This window comes from Solanum verrucosum, unplaced genomic scaffold (genome assembly GCF_900185275.1).
Source record: "Solanum verrucosum unplaced genomic scaffold, falcon-dt-bn FXZP01000108.1, whole genome shotgun sequence".
NCBI lineage: Eukaryota > Viridiplantae > Streptophyta > Magnoliopsida > Solanales > Solanaceae > Solanum > Solanum verrucosum.
In genome coordinates this window covers 177,126-196,452 of record NW_026020274.1, presented here as the reverse complement: position 1 = coordinate 196,452, position 19,327 = coordinate 177,126, and positions in this window count along the sequence as shown.

Here is a 19,327-nt window from a genome sequence, read left to right as displayed (position 1 = left end):
TTGCTTGCAAACCTTATTAATTTATTAGCCCCGTTAAATCGTCAATTTACATGGTAGTTTTGGTGGTTCAGGGATTTGCTTGACCCCGTGTTCTCCCTAGTCCGAGGCAAGAACTTGAAAATGAAACATTCATGTGGTGATGAGGGGTGGGGTTGGGGTGCTTGTAGTAAAGAAGGCCTTGCCCAAGGAGTGACAAATTCACGCCCTTGTTGCCAGGGATATGAGATCAATAGATCTAAATACGCCTTTCTTGAGTCCATCTTACAAGTATATCTAGCTAATTTCATCCTTATTCAAAGACTCTAAGCATTCATTTTCTAATAACACTGCATATATAGTTTTTTTAACCTTTACAAATGCATGGATTTTTTTTTTTACCTTGATAACTGCGTGCCAATACTACTCATTTCATTCTTGTTGTTAGGACTTCGGTAGCAATCTCATAGACACTCCTAGCAAGCTAAGTATTTCATCATCTTTTTAGTTCCATTGCACCCTTATTCTTAGGAATCAATACCGTGAAAGTATTGCAATGATTTCTCAGGTTCAAATCCCATGAGGCTATGTCATAGTGGTCAATGAAGTGGGTGAGAACCATGAGGTCTCAAGTTCAAATCCCAGCAGAGACAAAAATACTAGATGATTCCTTCCCATATGTCCTACCCTTGGTGAATAAAGTTACATGATACCTATTGCTTGGTGGGTGGTAGGAGGTGGGAGGGATCTCGTGGAACCATTTTGATTTCACGCTATCAAGACACTACTTCCAGTTCAAGTGTCAAGGATCGTGAGTAGTAATATAACCCAATTAGGGGTTGGGATCGTTTCCACAGGGAGTGGTTTCGAGAATCAATAACCAAGTACGAATAGGTTTAAGTCAATCATAGCTAAATTCATTTATAAAAATATAGGTCAAGTTTGGGGTGACACAAGTGTCAAATAACAGGGGGGTTTAGTTGTAAATATCAACTACAACAACAAATAATACGAAAATAACAAGTATAGAGACGAGATTCTTGGGATCTCATAAGATTATGGGCTAAGGTAGACTACTGGGTAATTGCAAATGATAGTAAATTTGTTCTAAATCAGTGACTAAGCTAAACTTTACTGGGGATAAACTTTCTCTTGAACAATTTACCCCGAATCAAATTGGTTTCTCTCAAACACCAATAAGCATCTATTAAGCACAACCTTCACTTTAGTCCATTCACTCTCTCGAGCTGAATGTGTGGAAAAGGTTTTAGGATTCACTCTCTCGAGCTGAACCCACGACAACCTAATACCCACAAACCATTAATTCAGTAATCTTAGTTTTAAAACCTCTCTCTCGAGCAAGCCAAAAACACGAAGGTAGAGTTGCATTTGTAACTACAACCCTTTAGATTAAGCCACAATTACTGAATGGAATCACTTTAAAACAACATTTAGACTATCAAATAGCAATACCCAGCAGCTAAATCAACCTATAATTACATAATCACACCCAAAAGAATTGGGGTTTTAGCTAGACATAGTAAAAAGGTAGAAATTGATAACAAAATGCATTTTCCTCAACTGGGTATGATTTATATTGTCTTTACAAAGGTCTAAGATGAAGAATCTTCAACACCTACTTCAAATTTCTCAGAAATAGAAATCTTCAAATCTTCAAATCTTCAAATCTTCAAAGCTAAAGAAAATATTTTCTCTAAACTCAGTTATACAGATGTTTAAAAACCCCCCCTTAACATCTTTGAAGTGATTGTTTTCCACCCTTAGACTATAACACCACTTTCACCCGCCACATCATAGCCACGTAAGCACCACATCATAACCATGTAGGCACCATGTCATTAATTTTTATTTATTTTTTATTATTCACTATCTTTTCTTAAACACTTTTTAAAATTAATTATATCAATTGATTAATTTATAAATGTATACCCCACCTCCACCTCCCCCCCCCCCCCTTCTCTTTCTTCTTCCTTATTGTTCACCATTCTTCTTCTTCTTCTATTCAAAAAAAAATTAAGTCACTTTAAAGAAGAAAATTCACTATAATATTCACATTATCTTCATCGAACCCTCCCAACGAATTTACCCTCTTGGAGAATAGATTTTTTTGAAAGCCAATTTTTTCTTGATAACTCTAATAAGAAATGAGATTGCATAAGAAAGTTGATCCAAAAAAATATAAATGTTATAAGAAATGTTTGAATGGATCTAGAAATCAAAATGGGTCACTCAAAATTTAAGAAAGTTTACATTTGCCAAATCGACACCAATAATAGAGAGTGAAATCGACGTCAATTAAATGACATTGGTATTGAATTTTACGGATTAGTAAAAGACTAATGAAATGAAAATAATGGATAGAGGTGGGGATGAAGATGGAGGAGGAGGTGTTTCAATGGAGAAAGATGTGTATTGAGGAAGACAACAAAATGAAAAGAAAAAAAAATTAAAGAAATTAAAAAGGGGACCCACTAATTTCATTTAGGGGACCCACTAATTTCATTTACCTCTTAATAAGAAAATTTACATATTTTAAAGATTTAATATATTAAAAAACTATTTAAATCATTTGTTATATATTGGCCAATAAAAAGGCCATGTGTAGGGCTTTAAAATTTCAGTTTTTTTTTTGTTTTTTTTCATGCACTTCCAGGAGAGTGCACTCACTCTCTCTGCCACATCATCCCTTAGGAGGTGTTTTAATCACTCTCTGTCACATCATCCCTTAGGAGGTGTTTTAATCACTTGAAAGATGTTAATGGGTGTATTTAAACACCCGTATAATTTAATTGCTAGTAAGTTATCCAACCAAGATCGGGGGGGGGGGTATGTATTTTCTCATTTATAAATTCAGATACATAAGTTCGATTGTAGTTCAGAAACATAGTGAGAAACTATTATAAATACACTGCCTAACTAATCCAGATACATTTTCTAACTTGTTTAAGATACATTATGATATAAGGAAGTTCAGACACAATTTTTTTTCCTATTATATCACATATAGTTTGGTGTATCTATGTCAGATACACTATTTGACATATTTCATTTAAATTGTATATGAGATAATTCAAATACATTAAATTAATAAGTATGACACGTGCATTACGTTGTTGTTAATATTAGATCAGATATATGTTATACATGTAAGTAATTCTGATACACTATAGAACATGTATAATATACATGAATTAATTAATTGTTGGATACATCCCTTTGTATCTTATCTAATACAAGATTCAAAAACCATATAATCTTAAGTAATACTGATACTTCTTAGATATACATGTATCTGATAAATAACATTGCTATATATTAGATACAAAAAAATGAAAAATAACTATATCAGATATATCTCATGGTATCTGCAAAATCTAGATTGTATGATAGATACATAAAGTATACTTTGAATTATGAATAGAGCTTGCATTTTTTTACATAAATATTTGAAACACCATTTTGCTCGGCTTGTGTATCTGAATTTTCAGATATGGTTCTAGGGCTTGTTCTTCAGAAGGGAATCTGGATCTCACCTCCTGAAATCCGTGATGTGCTTAGGTTCCACTTGGAAGAGTCAGAATACAAGATGACTTTACTTGTGAAACCTGGGTTTATAGTTCCTTTGTGCCATACAATCAATGTTTATGTGCTTGTTGGTTGCAAAGATACAAATTAAGTTGTGTGCATTATTAAGAAGTCCTTTTTTGATTATATAGATCGAAAAATTTATCCTGCATTAGCTTATGACTATCTTAACTTCTTCTCTCCTGTGTGCTTGTTTGTATCGGTTGTTCGGCCATCATGGATGGTTTAGTGAAGAAGATTGGATGTCCCCGAAGGGACTATAGTGAATAACTATTGACAATTGACATATTTATATTAGTAAATTTTCTTAAAATAACGCTAGGTTATTTATTTTATATATACACTAAGTATAGCTATATTCGCCGACGTACCTACTCTCTCCTCCTCCTTAGACGGCGAGAGTCTGTTTGTGGCTGACTTGAAGAGGCTCATCTTTCTTCTGCTTCTATTACAGGTATTCATCTTTAAGATCTGAATTCTTTGATGATTAGTGAACTCTTTTAAAACTGATTTACCCGTATTCATCGTAGATTCATTGCATTCCATGGCTAAACGACTGCAAAGTTTTGCTCTAAAGAAGGTTAGTACTCTCTCTTCTTTTTCTCTCACACGAATATTCTGTGCCCTGACTTAAAAACGTTGGAACTTGGTGATGGTGATGGTGGTAGATTCAAGTTTGGCTGGGGGTGACAAGTTCATGAACAAATGTCCTACATTGTATAGTTTAATCAGGAAAGAGTTGCTATAGTTTAATGCAGAGGCGAGTAGGCCATTAGTACTTGAATTGGCCTTGGAAAGTGTTGTGAGATCTTTAGCACCTTTAAAGTTACCTTCTTTGATTGGATTGTGATAATCAGAGGAAGTCCCAGGACTCTGTAGAACATCTCTTTTCCTGTTGCTGGCATATACAACAACTATGGGATCTTTTCTAAACATGAGTGGAGTGCATGCCAAGTAATGTGTAAGATTTACTGATATGTTGGCAATCCCAGAAAGTCAGGAAAGATCTGAAGAAAATCTAAGGAGCTCTTTTAAATTTTAGATGTATTCAATATTTAATTTTTTTGGTGCAAGGGAGATATAGTAGATAACGGTGTTTTTGGAATGTAAGTGATACTGCTATGCAGTAGCTAATAATTTTTGTGTACCTCCTTGGTACTTCTGTTGATGAAACTTTACCTTATCAAAAAGAATCTGTTATGTCTTATTTAATTGAAAAGTAGGTTGATTTTGTAAGATTTTGGTTGTCATTCATGGTACCAATGGATTGATTTGATGAAACTTTTTTTTTTTTTTATAGTGTCAAAAGGGAGTCTGCATTGCAAAAGATCACATAAGTCAATTACCTGATAAAGTTTTGGTACATATACTATCTTTTCTTACTGTTGAAGAAGCAGCTAACACAAGTGTCCTCTCAAGGCGGTGGCTAAGCTTGTGGAGATACATTGATCGGCTTGATTTTGATGCTACCAAACCCTTGGATAAAGTAGCCTTGCAACCCAAGCTACGGAAAAGGCAAATGAAGAAGTATCTTAGATGGGTCAGCTGTACTTTGCAAATGTGTAAAGCGCAGAGACTAGACCAATTTCGGGTTTATTTTGATTTGAACAAATTCGCGCGGCATGAGATTGATAAATGGATTGAATTTGTGTTTTCTAGGAATGTTCAAAGACTAGAGTTAGACTTATTAAAGGGTGGAGAGCACATTCGTAATTTTGGTTACTGTTATACTTTTCCAGCATGGCTCCTTGGTCTTGGTGATTCTGCTGACTCTTCTTCTTACATACCTCATTCTAATGACCTCCAAATACTCTCACCTGTCAAGCAGAACTTTAAGTCTCTAAAAGTGCTGATATTTAAATCAGTAAATGTCACGGGCAAAGTTCTTGAGTTCTTTCTACACAATTGTCCATTTCTTGAAACAATGGCAGTTCATGGATCAGGAACTTTGGTAAATTTGGAAGTTGTTGGTCCGTCCCTCAAGTTGAGACACTTGGAGATACAATACTGCTACAAAGTAGAATCACTTAAAATTTGTGATACAAACCTTGTAACATTAAGGACTTCAGTAGGAACGAAATTACTGCTTAAGAATGTCCCAATGCTGGTTGAGGTGAAAATTTCTAGTGCGGCATTCAACCATATTTTGAATGACATATCCTCTTGTCTTTCCTGTGTTATCTCTCAGCTTGTGGTCCTTCATTTAACTACTCATTCATGGGTTAGTAAACAAAATTTTGTGTCTATCAACCTATGTTTTTTGCTGGCACTAACTGGTGCCTTCTATTTAGTTTAAACTTTCGCAGGAAAAATTGGAGCATTACAATTTTCCTCAACTTACTAAGCTCAAGAAATTTGTCCTCACTACATGCGGACAGAAAGACAGGAGTCTCTTAGGTTGCACGTCTATTATAAGGGTTGCTCCCCAGTTGAAGGAATTTGAACTACAGGTAAGTATCATGTTTTGAGTTCTTTTTCCTCTTTGGCTGGTACAAGAGTCTGATTTATTCGTTTTAGCAATTATGGTTCATGTAGTTACTTATGCTATTTCTTGAGTATATTAGTTATTCCTGCTTGAGTTGAAACAATTGTGGTGAGCTGAACTTTAATGCATGATACTTTTGCATTGTTTTTAACTCGCTTGACTGTGCATACATGAAGTCCCTGCGCTTACCTAGGGGTCATTTTTCAATAGGTTCTAGACAGCTGTATCGATGTTGAGCGCTTTTTTCTTATCGAAAAAAGAGCGTATACTCTCATCACTCAGCCAGTTTCTTATATTCTTTTACTGAATTACTGTGTGTGTCCGAGAGCTTGTTTGGTATAGTGGAATGATCTCAGAGTTTTGGTATTGTGATTTCCGTTGCCCAATGCATTCCTCCAAAATCTACTGTATCCACCCCTTTGCTGCTTGTTTTTTATGTGATAAAATTGGGAAGTATTGTACAATGACTATTGCGTGCTGAATAAACCTATTTTGTTGTGATAATTATACTGGTTAATGTCAGATAAAACTAACAACCTAGAGAGTTGAGAACTAAGTTGTTGCCTGGCAAGGTAAGCTAGTGACGGAGGCATGCACCGGAGTAGAGGTTTCGGAGATGAGGAACCCATCTCATATCTTGGCATGCTTTGCATTTAGCAACGTAATCCATAAATTGTTAAACCATATGATTCAGGGACTAGTTTTTATTTGAACATCTCATACCTGCCATGCTTTGCATTTAACAACACAATCCATAAATTGTTCTGGTCTACTGTGTTGTATCTCAACCATTTCAACAATAAGACCCTTTTTCTGAATACCCAATTTTTTTGTGCACAAATTAATCTTCTTATAACATATATAATTTTAGGCCATTCTACTCAATGTATTCTCCTTCGCTTTGGATTAACTTGCCACATCTTCTTCCTTATTTTATCAAAATGTCTTTACACCTTTTGGCATAAGCTACAGGGACATTACGTTAGTAGGATAGTGTCAATGACACTTTATACGTGTCCCTCCCCCCACCCCCAAAAATAACAAAGACAGATATTGTTTCCTGCCGGTTGCTAATCTTCTCCACTCTCTCTATTTATCACGGCAGCCATATAATTGCACTTCTTCTTAGTGGTTCTTTTAGGCTTCCTCTACTTATATCCTTTCAATCTTCTCTGGTCACACTTTTCATGTCCATCAATCTGATTTTGTATAATTCTTAGACATGCATTGTCAATTTGTCATAAAGATTGCTATGTTTTACAAAATCAGTGAACCCCTGAATAGGTAGCTGTTCATATTTTCTCTAATTTGAATTAAGGTTTATCTTTTTTCAGTCTCTGTACTCGGGTTTGTGATTGGAAATCATCTTATTTATGGAATTACACTGAGCTAGGAGGTGTTTTCTTTTGCATATACTTATGTTTGTTTGTTGTATGTGTCTGGCAGTTGATATCGGGATGTTCCGTCCAGACTGTTAGAGAGTGTAGGAAGGCCGCCATAAAATGTCGACTGCATCACCTCAAAGTGGTCAAGTTGTGGGGGTTTTATAGCGGTGCAGCTCATGTTGAACTTGTTAGGTACTTCTTGGAAAATGCTATTGCACTCGAGAAAATCATCTTTGATCCCAGGACCCCAATGCCTACTCGCTTTCCTCTTGACCCTTTGTTCGTTAAGAAGGCGCAAACTGCAAGAAATCTTGCTAAGCTCCATCTTGAAGGTGAAGTACCTCCGGATATTGAGTTGGTCATATTGTAATATGTATGTTAATTACCAAAATAATACTAAAATTATTAGACCATTTTAATTTTTGCTACATCAAGGGGAGCTGAATTGACCGAATATTTAAGAATTTTGAGGAACTATGAGAAAGTGTTTCCACTTTTTTTTCACTTCGATTTGTATTTATGGTCAAATGCAACAATCAATTTTTAAATATCATTTTTCACATTGAAATAATTTATTTATTTTTTCAAATTTCATGACAAACTAAATTTAAATACGAGTTCAATCTTCTTATTAAATTCATAACAATTATGAGAATAGAATTTATTATTCCCTCTTTACTTGTCCACTATAATAAAAATAGGTGTCTAGTTTGAAAAACCGAGAGAATTTATTATTCCCTCGTTCATCTTTACTTGTCCTCAATAACCTCCATCTCTTTCAAGTTACATGGATATACTATATTAAGAAAATATTTATCATTTATAGCAATAACATTTTTTTTTTTCACTTGTTCATTTTTAATACATTTATAATACAATTTTAATACATACTTGTCCTCAATAACCTCCATCTCTTTCAAGTTACATGGATATACTATATTAAGAAAATATTTATCATTTATAGCAATAACATTTTTTTTTTCACTTGTTCATTTTTAATACATTTATAATACAATTTTAATACATATTACAAAGAACAATTTATTATTCACATATAATGCAAGTTTTATTGATGGATAATACATTTATCACACATTTTAATACACTTATAATTCAATGTGTCAATTTCTTACCAAACAAGCATAATATATGTTAAAAACCAGTTATAATACATATATATTGTATACATAATTCACTTTTAATACATATTGCAGATTTAACATAGTATTGTTATAAATGATAATAAATAAAAAGTATCGCTAAAATCAGTAATTATTCATTAAAAGGTATCAATCCAATTAATTCTTCCATCTCTTCTTCTTAATCTGGTCAATATCGCATTTTTCTTTTTCTTAGCAGAGCAGGAGCCTTCAGGCTTAGAAGATAATTTCAGAATACCTTCTTAATTTTTTGAGACAAAAGTCTTTTTTGATTTAGAACTACCCATTGTGTGGAATTTGAAAGAAAAATTGAATGAAAGAATGAAATCAGCATATGAAGTATAATATATATATATATATAAGGATTTATTTGGGCGGGAATTTTGGGTGGCACGTGAGACTTCTTCCTTATGGAATTGGGAAGAGGATAAGAGGAAGAGGAGGCTGAGCCTTCTGCTATTGCAGAGATGTGCTCCATTATCGAGATCTGCTTTATTTCAGTTGCAAATACTAACACGTCAAACCTCTATATTATCTATCAAGCTTCTGTTATATTCGAAATGATGTTATATAGAACATACAACATAACATGAAAATCGAGTTCAAAAGAAAACTTTGGTCATTGTAATTGTAATGAAATATTGGTATAGAAAATGATTCTTATAGAAAGGTCCAACACATTTATGCCACACCTGCTTATATATAAGGCCATTACAAAATGAACTGTCTCAACAATGATATTGTACACATGTTGACATAACTTTCTTGAATACATTATCTTGATGTTGTTGTAAAAACTTTATTTATTAATATGAAGTTTGAGTTGTTTAATTCAAAGTTTTAAAATATTTTTGATAAAAAGTAGATAGTGTTTCTTTCTTTATTTTTTATATAATTCTTTTTTGCAATCGTCAATATGATATTAAGCAAAATTATAATTATAAAACTCACCATTAAAATGTTTTGGGCCATCAAATGTAATGACCCGTAAGGTCATTCTGAGAACTAGTCCTCTCTCTTTCATGAAATACCCTTTTCGTAAATTTAAATAGAAATTTTAATTACTCTCTTTTAGTTACAATTATATAATTAATGGGATAATTTTAAAGTAATTTATTTAATTTGTGGTTAATGGGTCAAACCCATGATTTAGTTAATATGTAAAAACTGAATTAAATTAAAGGGAGGTTATTATTATTTTATCCCAATACAATTAGTTGCGGCTAAAACTATCGTGTGAGAGAACTCAACTTTGACGCCGACATAATTGATAAAAAAACTTCTCCAGGTAAAAAGCTTAATCAATCTTCAATATTACTTTTACATATACTAATTGATTGAGGGAGGAGAGAATTGATATTATTAATTTATAGTTGAATAGAGATTTGAAATTGGAAAAAAATGGGTTTCTGTGCAACAGGGGGTTATTGAATTGGGTATGTTAAATTGTTTAGTAATTATCTCTTGTAATAATTATAAAATAATGTAGATGTAGAAATTTATTATTATATGTTTGCTTGAGGGTAATGGGGTTACACCGGTTGCATAATTGTGAACGAGTACATTTTTGTCGTTTTCCCCTTCTTTTGCTATTGTTGATGTTATTAAAAAGTTGGAGACAAATTCCAATGTTGATGATCGAGTAATTACTCTTAGGATTATAGGATAACGATTGGAAGAGCATGATGGGTGGTATTGGATTAATGACAAAAGATTTTACTTGTGCATAATATTCTATAGTTACGGGTCTAGATACATGATAGTTGGTATATATTCATTTTTCGTGGTTGAATTTTTATTATACAATATCATATCACGATTCAAGTTTTATATATATTGAGATAAGAAATTAAATATTAAGGACATTGTATCATATAAATATCATTAGAGTTGTGGAATTGGAGAATGGAAACTTAACCCTAGACTTGAAATTTGGAAGTATGAGGGTTGACATGATAATTGACATCAAAATTTAGGAACTTGATTTTAGGACTGTGTAAGTTTTTGGGTCTAGGCTAGACCTATAGTAATATGGTTGTTGTTAGTTTGAAAATTGATTGTGATTAATTATTTGAATAGATTGCATTGATTTGGAAGCCTAACGAAAAGGGAAGACTCAAGAGTCGGAGTGATTGTTCGATGATTCGAGGCAAGTGGATTTCTAAACCCTTGTTAAGTGTATGGAATTCATGTATTTCCTTGTAATATGTGTTTAGGGTAATGAGGCTTGGTGATGGATTGACTTGTTCACATTGATTAATTCTAATGATGAAAAAGGGATAATAAAAGGCAATGTGATCAATTGTTTGTGTGATGTGTTGAGAATTGTTTGAAAGGCTTGTTGAATCATTGTTGATGTTGTATCCTGATTGTCTTGTTGTGAATTGTGCAATGTTATGAAAATGGTCATCTCCTCATTATTTGTGTGAACATGTCATTTGCATTGTTTTGAGACATGGTTGTGACAAGTGTTATGTGCATTGAGAAAGAATAAGAAAATAAAGAGGATGTACCGTTTCGAGGGACGTATCGCGCGCCGCGATGGATACTATATTTCGAGGGACGTGTCGCGCGCCGTGACAGATACTATATTTTGAGGGACGTATCGCGCGCCGCGATAGTTACTATTATCGAGGGTCGTATCGCGCGCCGCGATGGATGCATGGACAGATATGTCCCCCATGGGTCCCGGACTGAGAGACAGCGGGTGTGTATCATTAGGTCAGACATGCATCACTATACTTGACATTGCATTTCATTGCATTACACTTCTTTATTATTGGTGAACTTGATCTTGTGTGTTGCTGATCTTGTGAGTGCCTTTCTATGGAACTTGTGACAGTTGAATATTGAGCTTGTTATTGAAGGTATGCAATTGTTAGAGTGTTGTTGTTGAAGTTATGAAACTATTGTTGTTGTTGAGGATATGAAATTGTTAGAGTGTTGTGTTGAGCTATGTGCTTTGTAAATTGTGAACTGTTAGGTTGGGCTGGTTTTATACAGATTGTAGTTGTGAAGTTTCAGTTGGGGTATAAGGAGTACTTGTATTCTATCCCCTTAACTCGTGTTTAGAGGTTTACTTGCTGAGTACCGTGTGGTTTGGTACTCACCCCTTGCTTCTACAATTTTTTGTAGGTTACGAGCCTGGATTTTTGTGGTACTTGTTATTCTCTTCTTTTCCGAGGCCTCTGGGAGATTTGTGAGGTAGTTGGTTGTCTTCTCAACGGTCCTTCTTACTCCTGTTTATGATCTTGTTCTACTATAGAAACAATGTCATATGAGACTTGTATTTTTCTTTTGATTCAATTGTAATACTTTAGAGGCTTGTACACGTGACAACCAGATGTTGGGGGTATTTTTGAGTTTATTATAAAAATTTCCGCATTTTATTGTAATGGTTGAGTTTTAGGCTGACTTGTCTTGGTGGGTTAAGACGAGTGCCATCACGTCCATTTTTGGGTCGTGACATCAAAATTTTGAGGTCAAAATCAACACTTGACTAGTTTTTTTTTCGAGCCACCCCTGCATCCATATACTTGCAAAGTTTTAGTAATTCCTAGTAGAAGTTGTCTGGATCTATCTGTATGTTTATTTGAATTTCAATCTTTCTTCCGACCTTTTGGTTTTGATATGCTCTTACTTTAGTAGCACTGTAATAGTGGCCACACATCTTTCATATATCTAACAATGTAAAAAAAATTTCTTATTAATTTGAACTGTGATATCTTTTTTACTCAATCAAAGGAACTTTGGAAGTATCATGAGATGTGTAAGGAAAGTCGAACAACCCCTAATAACCAACCTCTTAGTGCGAGAAAAAGATATAATTCGAATTAGGGCGGGAATATAGTCAGCCTCCCACACTAGCAGATCTATCCTGGGCTTGACCAAGTTTACGGTCTTAGAATTGCAATCTAAGATAGCAAAATTTAGAGAAAACCAAGTCATACCCTGAATTACATCAAAGTAAACCATATCCAGAATAATCAAATCTACATAAGTTCTACTCCCCACAAAAGTAACAAGGCAAGACCTATACACTTTCTCAACTAGCACAGACTCACCAATAAGAGGAGAAACACTTAACTCGTCTCCCTTATGAAACTTATTGAACGTTGTCACTTTGGCGAAGTCATCGGGCTTCACTCCATTTACCTTCATCACAAAATCAGTCATTTCCTAAAAAGATTTTGCTGAAGCAGCCACCTATAAAGTTGGAATCTGCAAACCTGACCTCAATTCCTTCCCAAAGCGGCGAATCCACTCTTTTAGATTAAAGCAAAGTTGAGTTGCATATATAGATAAAACACGAAATTTGGCCTTATAGGTTGTAACTAAAGTTGTAATACCCTAGAAAATTTTCGAACTGAGACTCGAACCATTCTTCGTAGTGAGTGAGATTTTACCAAGGAATTAAAATTTCTTTAGTGTTAAGGTCATTAGATGTAGCACCTTGAGTTTCAAGAAGAACTAAAGAGAGTTCATTCAAGTCATTCCTAAGTTCCTTTAAGTTTTGGGTAAACTTCAAATGACCATAACTCTCAGTAAATAATGAGTTAGGTGGGCCATAAGATATTAAATGAAAGGTATTTGAATTATCTTTCCAACGCCACCAAGTTTTCTAAGTTTCGAGTTGGGATGAGTGAGATATGCTCTTTTGAAGTCAGACTGTCTAGTTAAGGAAAGTTACCCGAAAATAGTAAGGAGTATTTTGGTCTTTTCCTTAACCAGTCAGATTTAATTCATTTTTAGTAAGATTTTAAGGGTATAATACTATTAGGTTCAGTTTTATAATTCTAATATAAGCCTAGGGTTTTAGTTGAGAGTTCAAGAAGAGAAAAAAGGAGAAAAGAGGAAAGGATCAAGGCGTTCGTCGATGTTCTTGAGTTTGTTTGCGGATTATCACCATGGGTTTGATCCCTAAGAGGTATATAAGCTTCCATACGTCAAACATGTTATTTTCAGCGTAATTTCATTCTCAAAAGTTGAAGGATTTAAGTTCTTGATAGGTGTTCTTGAAGTTCATTCTAAATCTTGTTTTGTTGGGGTTTTGATAATTTCTTGAGATGAAAGTGATTGTTTTGAGTGGATTAGAGTATACTTAGGTTGGTAATTGAATATAAGGAAAACATGAGAATTTTTTTTGATTAAAAGTGATTTAGGATCAGAAAACGAGAGGCGAAATTCGTCGAACTTGGCCTGGGGAGAGGTTGGGGTGGCGCGCCCCAGATGCGCCCAAGGGGCTGGGGAGGCTCCCCTGCAGTGAGCCCATATGCATCCTCTGAAGTTTGGTGATGGCGCCCCGCGCCGAAACGCGCCAGGGTCGCATGCCCCCACTATTTTTCCGTCGGTTGTCCCGTTTGAGTCCCTTTTAAGTGTACCTTCACTCCCTTTGATTTTAATCACTCTAAACCACTTCTAAACACTTAGACATCATTCATAACATGATCATAACCTTGAATTCATAATTCAAATTCAAGGTAGAGTTAAGAGTTAAGTTTTGAGAATTTTTTCGAACATTCTAAGAAAGTCCCTTTGAGTCCATTTGTGGAGTCTTCTACAACTTCTAGTAACTTTTTTCAAGATTCAAACAAGTGAGTATGAGAGTAAGAGGAATGTATCCATGAGCATACTTTATCATTAAAGGATCTTTCATATCATGAACCATAATTCTTGAATTCATAATTCACATTCAAGAGAGAGTTAAGAGTAGAGTTCAATTGTGAATCCTTTGAGATCCATCATCTATTTGAGTTAAGTTTTGAGTAAGTAAGTATGATAATGAGAAGATTCGTATACATGAGTTCCTTATTGATATTTTGACCCTTGAGTCGAGTCGTTCATTCCCATAACTTCCGCATGAACTCCATCAGTTGAGTACCTTTGAGAGGAGTAGTATCTTCAAGTTCTAAGTCTTGTGTATTGAGTTCCTAATCCCTTTTGAGATTATATTTCTAATCATGATACTATTATTACATGTTACCCATGAAGTCCTTTAGTTGAATTGTCCATGCCCATAATTCCGCATGAACCCTATAAGTCGAACAATCTTGAGATGAGAAGTATCTTTGAGTTTTTGAGTTGAGTAGTTCATGCTCATAATTCCGCATGAACTCTCTGAGTTGAGCATTCTTGAAACAAGTATTATCATTGAAGTTCTTGAGTTCCAAGTATTGAGTTCTATCTATGGTTATTGAAAACCTTACATTGAGTCGTTCACGTCCATAATTCGGCATGAACCATATTTTAAGAAGTCTTTTATAAACGTTTTAACTTTGTTTTAAGACTTAAGTTTAAGTTGAATAAAGAGTAAAAGTAAAGTTCATTTCTTCAAAAATTATACGGGAACTAAGTATTCCCAAAAGTTAAAATGTTTTCACATTTAAGTAAGAAGGAAAACATTGATTTCCAAGAAATCTTTTAAGCTAAGTTTGAGTAATTATCTCAAACCAAAGAAAAAATTATGTTTTTAAACATATGAGCTAGTATATTTTGGGAGTAGTATTGAGCACCGATATGGGGGAGAGTTCAGATGACTTCTTAGTGCTTTTTTAACATAGACAATATAGCCATCATGGGTAGAAAGGATCATACTTTTTAGATGACTCCTTAGTGCTTTTTTAGCATAGACTAGTGGATCCACTTAGTTAAGGCGTTCTATATGACGGCAAAGTATAGGATAGTTCTGGCAGCGTGGGCAAGCCGTTGTATCATCACTTGGGCTTATAGTGGTGGTTGTCGGTTAAAGAAACTCCCATAGAGTTATATTGTATTTTTATATACACATTGAGTATTATTGTATTTTTCAATACATTGAGTTGTTATTCACAGTTTTACAGCTTTCCATATATATTACGTCTTTTACTATTGCTTTATCCTTGAGTATCATGAGTTGAGTATTTTGAGTTGAGTATCTTGAGTTGAGTACCTTTGAGTTGAGTATCTTGAGTTGATTTGTGTTTCATTGTGTCGAGTACTTTATTGTTGAGTTTCACTGAGTTGAGTGTCTTATCCTTGAGTACTTCTGAGTTGAGTAAGTTTGAGTAGTTTTGAGTATCCTTGAGTATTTCTTGAGTTAAGTAAGTTTGAAAAAAGGTAAGTATGTTTCCTTTTTATCAAGTTCAAGCTTATGTTATGTTTTAGATTTCCCCTTACATGCTCGTACATTCCATGTATTGAGCCATTTGGCCTGCATCCTTTCATGATGCAGATTCAGGTATTCGGGATCATCAATAGGAGCTTCGTTGATACCACATGGAGTTCGAGTTAGCTACGGTGAGCCTCCTTGCATCTGAAGTATTTCATTTACTTTTCAGTTATATCAGTTGTTAGAATGTCGTGGATCTTGTCCCGACTTTCATCTTTGTCAGTTAGAGGCTTCATAGATAGATAGTAGAGTTTAAGAAGTCTGTTTCATTTATCTTATTAAATGTATTAAAGACTTGAGTTGCCTATTGTTGGCTAGTTGAATATTCTATTTTTTATTCAGAGTTATTCATTTGAGTTAAAGATTTGTAAGTTTCATGAATTTTATTCAGTTTTTAAGCTTTGTGTGCTTGAGTTAGTCTTCCGTTTGTAGTCAGCCAGGATGAGGGTTCGCTTGGGACCAGAAATGATTTTTGAGTGCAGGCCCCGTCTAGGATATAGGCTCGGGTCGTGACAAAAATCTTCCATTTCTCTATATTGAGGAACTCATCTCTCTTCTTGTCCCTCAAAATCCAGGGGATATACTTCTCCATGAAGAAGCAAGAAAATGTTGCCTAAGACTCATAGGTAGTGCCTTTGTTGGTCGGCATTTAACATGAGATCACCACCACATTTTGGCGTCTCTCTGAAACTGGTATGTTGTTAACTCAACAGCAAAATCACTCTACTATATACATATTATGAAGCAAGACAAGCTAATAACTCATGCTATTAGAGTGGAATATTATCCAATTTACTTTGACTGATTGATGCTAGTAGAAAATGTCTTAAGCCACTATTTCATGATCAATCTCTTTCTCATGAAAGCTGATGCCGCAAAGGCTGGCGTGTTTACTTAAAGTGAGTAAATTTACTTGTTCGAATTTTGAAATTCAAATATGTATATCTTTGACCATAAGTTATTTCATATATCCTTTAAATATTTTCAATTGTCAATTGTTCTGATTTATAGGAGTAGTACTTTTGTGTAGTTTTCAAATATGTGGATTTTGTTTCATAGAATTTGAAGATTTCATCTCCAAATTCATAGTAAAACAAAACTATTTGACTCTCGAAATCTATACTATGCCACATTAATTGAGACGAAAAGATTACAAAATTTTAGGGGACATTTCAAAATTATTAGTTCCTTTTTATATGTCACATTTTTAGATTTCACTTGCATTAAGAAACTAAGTAAGTTTACAATTCTACCCTTATTTAATGTTTTTTTGAAGTCAACTTTTCAATAAATGATAAATAAATCCATCTTTTATTTTTAATTTGTTTTTGAGATTTCTTTTTTAAAATCGAATTTTATAGAGTAATGAAATAGTGAGAGTAATTAATCAATGTAAAAAGTAATTACCATGAGCATTAATTACTTATTAGTTTTCCTAGGTTGGTCAAATATTTATTTTCAAGACTAATTAACTATCGAGTATAATAGGAAAAATATTGTAATTTATGCATTAATTTTATAAAATGATAAATATTATGGACCAACAATTTATGGAAAGAATGCCATATAAAAAGGAACGAAGGGAGTATATATTTATATTCCAGTTTCTTAATTAAGAATCCTACAAATTGATTAAATTAAGTAAGTTATCACAATTTAAAGATTCTGCTAATTTCAATTACTTTTCTCATGAGATGAATAGTAAAGTACTTCGATATTTCAATTCATATTTCCTAAGATAGTTGAGTTCCTAAGCTAGAATGAAATCCACACATGATTATCTCAAAGCAATATCATCAGTATAAGGACGGTTCAATAAAATTAGAGCCAAAATTTAATAAAAGATCTTAAATATATAAATATACACATAGAAATAGAAATAGAAATAGAAATAGAAATAGAAATAATAATAATAATAATAATAATAATAGAAATAATAATAGAAATAATAATAATAATAATAATAATAGAAATAATAATAATAATAATAGAAATAATAATAGAAATAATAATAATAATAATAATAGAAATAATAATAGAAATAATAATAATAATAATAATAGAAATAATAATAATAGAAATAATAATTGAAATAATAATAATAATAATGATGATGATGATGATGATGATGATGATGATGATGATAATAATAATAATAATAAATTCAGAGTTACTTTTTGTTTCTATATATTATTTATCTTTAATGTAGTCTTTTTGAAAAAACATAAAACATTTAACTTTTCATAGTAGTATTATTGTTATTTATATAAAAAGAAAAAGAATTAATTTTAGTAAATCAAATGTTAGTCATTTATCTAGAATATATTCCCTTGAATATTGTTATAAAAACTTTATTTATTAATATGAAATTTGGATTGATTAATTCAAAGATTCAAAATGTTTTTGGTAAAAAATAGATATTTTGTCTTTCTTTCCTTTTTACATAATTTTTTTCTTTTTTAATTATCTCTAATATAATATTCAATGAAATTAAAATTATAAAATTTACTATTAAAACTTTTTTGGGTATAAAAATTTTGGAGGCCCAAAATTACCTTTACTGGCCTTATCCTTGAGCTACCTTGCATCATATACTATAAGTTCCATTAATTCCCAATAGAAGTTGCATGAATTTATAAGGTTATTTACCAATAAGTATAGACAATAAAAAATATTTTTCTACAAAATAACTGTATGTGGATTTAATGTATCAATATATACACAATGTGTTAATATTGCATAAATAGTGTATAATCATGTATACATGATGTATAACTATGTATCAAAGATGTATATGTATTATTGATACGATAAAGTATATATTTTAGACTGATTTTTTTTCAATTCCAAACCAACTCAAATCTTGTCTAAACTACTCCAAAATCTTTATATGAGGTCCTTTCAATGTTTCAAGTCTTTCAATATTATTTACATTTGTAGCACGTCAATTTTTAAAGTGGAGCTTTGAACAAATTTTGAACATGGAAGAAGAAGAAAAAAGAGGAAGGAAGAAGGAAAAAAAGAAGAAGAAGACGACAAAGCAGAAAGAAAAAACAGTAGCGAAAATGCATTACGCTTGAATTTGGAAGTGGTCGGATAGTCATTTTATATAACTAATGATAATTGAGTCATTTTGGATACGAAATTTTGATCCAATGGATATTTTGTCTACGTGATCTTAGGCATATTTATATACCTAGAAATCTAATAATGCCCGTATTTAAGCTAAGTTTGAATTCAATGTGTGTTTGTTTATAGTCTTATTGAGTCTTTTGGTTGTTTATGAGCTAACCAACATGATTAGATGTGTAGGTGCGCTTAATTGGAGAAACGAGCACGAAAATGGACAATGGGGAACACAAAAGATCCGAGTCGAAAAGAAGCAAGGAAGAAGATTGAAGAAATGTCATTCAAGGCATCTCCGTATCCTCTCCGCGTCGCAGAGAGGAATTTTAGTTTGGGCTCATGAATTAATTTCTAGACAGAGCGCTCTGTGTCCTCTCCGCGTCGCAGAGAGGGAGTTTAATTTTGGTACGCGAGATTCAAATTTAGGCAGAGCGGTCCGTGT